Genomic DNA, 6,172 nt, shown 5'->3' with positions numbered 1-6,172 from the left:
CTCGTCGAGCATCAATTTTGTTGGGATCTGCCGTAGGTGCATCGCATGCGAATTAAAATTCCTACGCGCAGAACATCCAAGAACATGCTATGGAGACGGATCACATATTGTAACCACTAGATGCGCAGTGCTGTCCCGCGGAAGTAGAGTTGGGAAAGCGCGTCCGCGTGATCTCTCTCGAGCAGCCGGTCTGATCTCCCTCGAACAACCAGTTGTCGAATCCCACGTATAGGCTCGCCGGACCGGCGTAAGTGCACCGCCTCTAATGGTATCGGCACGTGCATGAGGAACACACCGTGCGCAGACTGCTAGGTCCGATCACACATTCGGCGGCGGGTGGAGGTGGCTATTCGCAACTCATGCACAACCCTAATGACGGCGCCAAAACTATTTCTTCCATAGGTATGCCGCACCTCCACTATATATAGGCATCTGGCGTAGGCTCAACTCTTGGGCCTCACACTGACCCTAAAGCCCACATGTTCCTTCCCTTAAGCGAGCGACCCTTTAGGTTCTTGTTCACTTGGTCGCGAGTCATACCACGTCCGACTCGGCTAGTGGGTAGCGGTCTCTAGCAAGACGTGCCGACTCGAGGTGTCCAATGAAGCTGGTTAGGCGAAACTGTACTTCATACTTCTGTTCCCTTTGCCACACGATAAACTTTGTTGTGCTCAAGGCAATATGGTCATCCTTTTTTTTGCACGCCCTCTTTCTCGTTCCGGTGAATCCGACCAGCATTCGTATTATCTCATAATCCTCATCGCATGGCCATGCTTATCCAGGTCGGATAACCAGAGGGGCCCAGAGTATATCTTTCCTGATCGGAGGGGCAAATCAAATCTTGCTAGACCATGTCTCGCAGCATCGGGCCGGACAACCCCAAAACCTACCTTTGTAACTACCTAGTCATGGAGTAGTGTTTGGTCGGCCCAAAGCAAGTCTGTCACCATCCCGACTTCATGCGACAACTTATGTCTTAGGACATAGAACGTTTGTTGTACTATAGACTCGCAGATGACCTATCACTGCATCTCATAGTTGGGTCTGTCAACTCAGACCTTATCTTGGCCTGGATTCGACTACGTCGAATCCAACCAGTTCTTTCTGAGCCATATTATGCGACTAGCATCCAATGCTACGTACATGGCTAGTGTGACCGGACCATCCACCGTGTCATATGCTAGTCTAACTCATTGCACGTCCACACAACCCTTCCAACTAGGGACTCTTTAGGACAGTCATCATACAATGCACAGTCTCACAAACAAGTCACACACTTGTTAATTACACATCATTGATAATGTCCAAGGACTATATTTATTCATAAACACATAGGAAATATCATCATACATGATGGCCTCTAGAGCATATCTTCAACAGTCTCCCACTTGCACTAGAGCCAATCAAATAGACATCGAATGCCCATAGCTCTAACATGCCCGTCATGCTTGGGTTGTGGAAGCGGCTTAGTCAACGGATCGGCAATGTTTGCATCTCTACGAATCTTGCATAAATTAGTGTCACCTTTTGCTACGAGCTTTCGTATCGGGTGATACTTTCAGTCTATGTGCCTGGTCTTGTGGTGTTGTCTCGGCTCCTTGGCCCGTGCAATAGCACCTGAATTATCGCAATAAAGGACCAACAGTTTTGACCATCTCAGGAACACACTAAAATCTTCCAGGAACTTCCGAATCCAAACACCTTCTTGTGCGGCTTCACAAGCCCCAATGTATTCAGCCTCTGTTGTGGAGTCGGCGACCGTATCTTGCTTGGAACTCGTCCAGCTCACTGCTCCTCCATTCATGACACACACGAATCCTGTTTGCGATTCACAATCATCCTTGTCGGTTTGGAAACTAGCATCAACGTAACCCTTTAGATTGAGATCCTCCTCACCTCCGTAAAATAGGAACATCTCTTTAGTCCTTTTCAGGTACTTCAGAATATCTTTCACCGCTGTCCAGTGACTCTCACCTGGGTTGGCTTGGTATCTTCTTGTTAACCTTATTTCAAAGGCAACATTAGGCCGAGTACATAGCATGGCATACATGATGGATCCTATTGCCGAAGCATATGGAACCCTACTCATCCGGTTTAGCTCATTAGAAGTCATAGGACTCTGAGTCTTGCTTAGCCTTATACGATGTGAGACAGGCAAGAGCCCTTTATTGACCTTACTCATGTGGAATCTCTTCAACACTTTGTCTATGTACGTGCTTTGGATCAAGCCGAGCAGCCTCCTCGATCTATCTCTATACATCTTGATGCCTAAAATGTACACTGCATCTCCAAGGTCCTTCATTGAAAACTTGCAATTCAACGATTCCTTGACTGAGTTCAGCATCAAAACATCATTTCCGATTAGTAGTATGTCATCCACATACAAGATCAAAAATATTACCGAGCTCCCACTAGACTTCTTGTATAAACAATAGTCCTCTTCATTCTTGATGAAACCAAGGTCAATGATGACTTCATCAAAATGAATATTCCAACTCCGAGCTGCTTGTATCAATCCATAAATGGATCTCTTGAGCCTGTGTATTTTACCAGCGTTAGTTGGATCGACAAAACCTTCAGGTTGTATCATGTATGCATCCTCCTTTAAATTTCCATAAAGGAAAGCCGTTTTGACATCCATCTGCCATATCTAATAATCGAAATATGCAGCTATAGCTAGTATGATCCTCACCGACTTTAGCATCACTACCGGCGAATAAGTCTCGTCGTAGTCAATTCCTTGAACTTGTCCATAAACTTTAGCGACAAGCCTAGCTTTGTGGATTTGAACATTTCCATCCAGATTGCTTTTCTTCTTAAACACCCATTAGCTACCAATGGCTACTACGCCAGGCGGCGGATCAACCAAGTCCCAGATTTTATTATTATCCATGGACTTTAACTCGAACCTCATGGCCTCAAGCCATGCCTTGGAATCTAGGCTCACCATTGCTTCTGCATACATGGCCGACTCGTCGCTTTCTAGCAACAACACATCACACACTTTGCGCAATCTATCTGACCTCCGTGGCTCCGGCGCCGACTCCACTATGGGTTCCCTGACCAACTCCGGTATGATCTCATCACCAACCGAGTTGTCCCCGATTGGGTCTCGAATTTCTTCGAGTAGCACCGTTTTCCCACTCGCCTCCCGACTAAGAAACTCTTTCTCTAGGAAAACCCTATTCCGAGCAACAAACACTTTGTTCTCTTCTTGGTTGTAGATGTTGTATCCCAAGGTTTCCCTTGGATATCCCATGAATATGCATTTATCCGACTTGGGTGTAAGCTTTTCCGACATGAGTCGCTTGAAAAATGCTTCACAACCCCAAATCTTTAGAAAAGACAATCTAGGACTCTTCCCAGTCCACATCTCATGTGGTGTCTTGTTTATGGATTTTGATGGTACCCTGTTAAGTGTGAAAGTTGAAGTTTCTAGAGCATATCCCCAGAATGACAAGGGTAAATCTGATTTGCTCATCATCGATCGAACCATGTCCAACAAGGTTCGATCTCTCCATTCTGACACGCCGTTTCTTTGTGGTGTGCCCGGAGGTGTGAGCTGAGGTACTATACCTTGACTTTTCAGATGATCATCAAACTCATGTCTCATGTATGCACCTCCACGATCTGATCGTAGGAGCTTTATCGTCTTGCCAAGCTGATTTTTCACCTCGTTCTAAAACTGTTTGAACTTTTCAAAATTCTCTGACTTGTGCCTCATCAAATAGATATATCCATATCTACTCAAGTCGTGGGTAAAATTCACGAACTACTGATGGCCACCCATGGCCGTTGTGCTCATTGGACCACACACATCACTGTGTATAAGCTTCAACAACTCGTACGCCCTCTCGCAACTCTTTACAAAAGGATAGTAGGCATCTTTCCTTTCAAGCATGATTCAAAAGTCTCCAATGACCCGAAGTCGGACGAAGTTAGGAGTCCATCATCATGGACTTCTTCATGCATTTCAGACTAATGTGTCCAAGCCGGCAATACCAAAAGTATGTCGGATTTATCTCATTAGGCTTATGCCTCTTGAAATTCATGTTATAGACTGGTTTCGTTTCTAGATTCAAAATAAATAGCCCATCTACAATGGGTGCATAGCCGTGGAACATTCCATTCAAATAAAATGAACAACCATTGTCCTTTAAATTGAATTCATAACCTTGATTCATCAAACACGAGGCAGAAATAATGTTCCGACTAAGTGCAGGAATGTAATAACAATTATTCAATTCCAAAATAAATCCAGAAGGAAGCTGGACATGCATCATGCTGACCTCCAACGCAACAACTCTTGCTTTGTTGCCGACCCTGATGTCAATCTCCCCTTGTGCCACATGCCTAGTTCTTACAAGCCCCTGCATTGAGTTGCAAATATGAACAACCGATCCGGTATAAAATACCCAAGATATACTAGGTATGTCAGCAAGCTAAATGTCTATAACATATGTAACGAGTGTACCTTTGCCTGAAGAAGCATCTCCGGCCTTCTTGCCATGCTCAGCAAGCCACTTGCTACAGTTCCTCTTCCAGTGACCAGTTTCCTTGCAATTATAGCAAATGGTATTTGAGTTCAGTCCGGACTTCGGCTCAACGGTGGAGACAACCTTCTCTGTGCCCTTTTCCTTAGCCTTTTTCTTGGACCAACTCTTCTTGAACTTAGCCGAGTTCTGCACCATCAACACTTGATGCGTGCCTTTCTTAATACCCTGCTCTACCACCTTGAGCATCCCATGCAATTCAGTGAGCTTCTTATCCATGTCGTCCATATGATAGTTTGATATGAACGTCCCATAGCTAGCTAGAAGAGAACCCAAAACTGCATTAGCCGCCAGCTCATCCAAGAGCGGGAAACCCAATTGATCCAAAGCTTGCACGTATCCGATAATGTTGATCACATGTGGGCTGAGTGGATCACCTTCCTTTAGCTTGCAATCCATCAAGGATCGCCAGACGTTGAACCTTTCGGTCCTAGCATGCACCTGTAACATGCTCTTGAGACCCTTGATCATATAGAAAGGCGCAATGTATTCGAAATGTTGTTGCAAATCGGGCTCCATACAAGCTAGCATGAGGTAGCTGATCTCGTTTGATTCATCAATGAGTTTTTGGTAGGCATTCTTGGTTGTGGCATTAGCATTATCGGCAGGTGCCTCTGGAAGTGGATCCTCTAGAACATGTTTCTTTTTATCGTGCTTGAGAACAATTCTCAGATTTCTATACCAGGTGCTAAAGTTTGTTCCATTCAGTTTATCCTTTTAAAGAATTGATTTCAATGCAAAGTTTTGAGCAGGTGGTGCCATTGAGCTACAATAGAATAATATGCAATCACTAAGCAATGTGTTTATGTAGAGTAATTCAAGCCTCAAATATAACTACTCCCACTGAAGTTCGCATCCCTCCGCAAACTCTCAGTGATTCAGGATCCGTCTAGCGCGAGCGACTAGTGAGCTTTAGCATCACTGCTAGACAACTTTCCTATTCGGTAAGCAACTCCTTGCTAATCGTATCTCTACACTATTCTTGTCAGTCGGGTAGGTATCTCATACCCCGGCTCCCGACATTCTTTGCCACAAGGCCCAAAACCGTTTTGATAGCCTTGTCAAATTAACCTGATGCAGTGCATGTCCGTGTCTAACACGAACCCTCTAGTTCAAGGACATCTAGCAGCACCTCAATTTTATGAGCTCACTACCAGACGTACTTGACGTGCGAAGGTGCAACATACATTAATGAGGGATCTTTCTACCATACTAACATGTATAGAAATAAGAAGCAATATCAATCACATATAAACAAAAAATATGTTAAATAGTATGGCTCCTTCATGGACACCCTTCCATGGCTGGCTCCAACTCCAATGACCAGGGTGGTACTCCATCATGTCCGTCATGCTGGGACACCAAGGAATCAAACTTGATATCTGTTCTCCAACTAATACAACTAGTAATGAATTTACACAGGATCACAACTCAACACGCAGGTCGTTATACAATATAATGACAGCTCTTTGGCTCGTGCCAGCTGACAATCATGACATGAAGCACATGTTAAATTACACACATGCATCACATACATATGAGACATACTATTCAAATCATACCTGCAAAACAAACTCATCCATAGAGTCGCATTCTACCGGTTTGTGTGATCATGTATA

This window comes from Hordeum vulgare, chromosome 3H (genome assembly GCF_904849725.1).
Source record: "Hordeum vulgare subsp. vulgare chromosome 3H, MorexV3_pseudomolecules_assembly, whole genome shotgun sequence".
Classification (NCBI taxonomy): domain Eukaryota; kingdom Viridiplantae; phylum Streptophyta; class Magnoliopsida; order Poales; family Poaceae; genus Hordeum; species Hordeum vulgare.
This window is presented reverse-complemented; position numbering follows the sequence as displayed.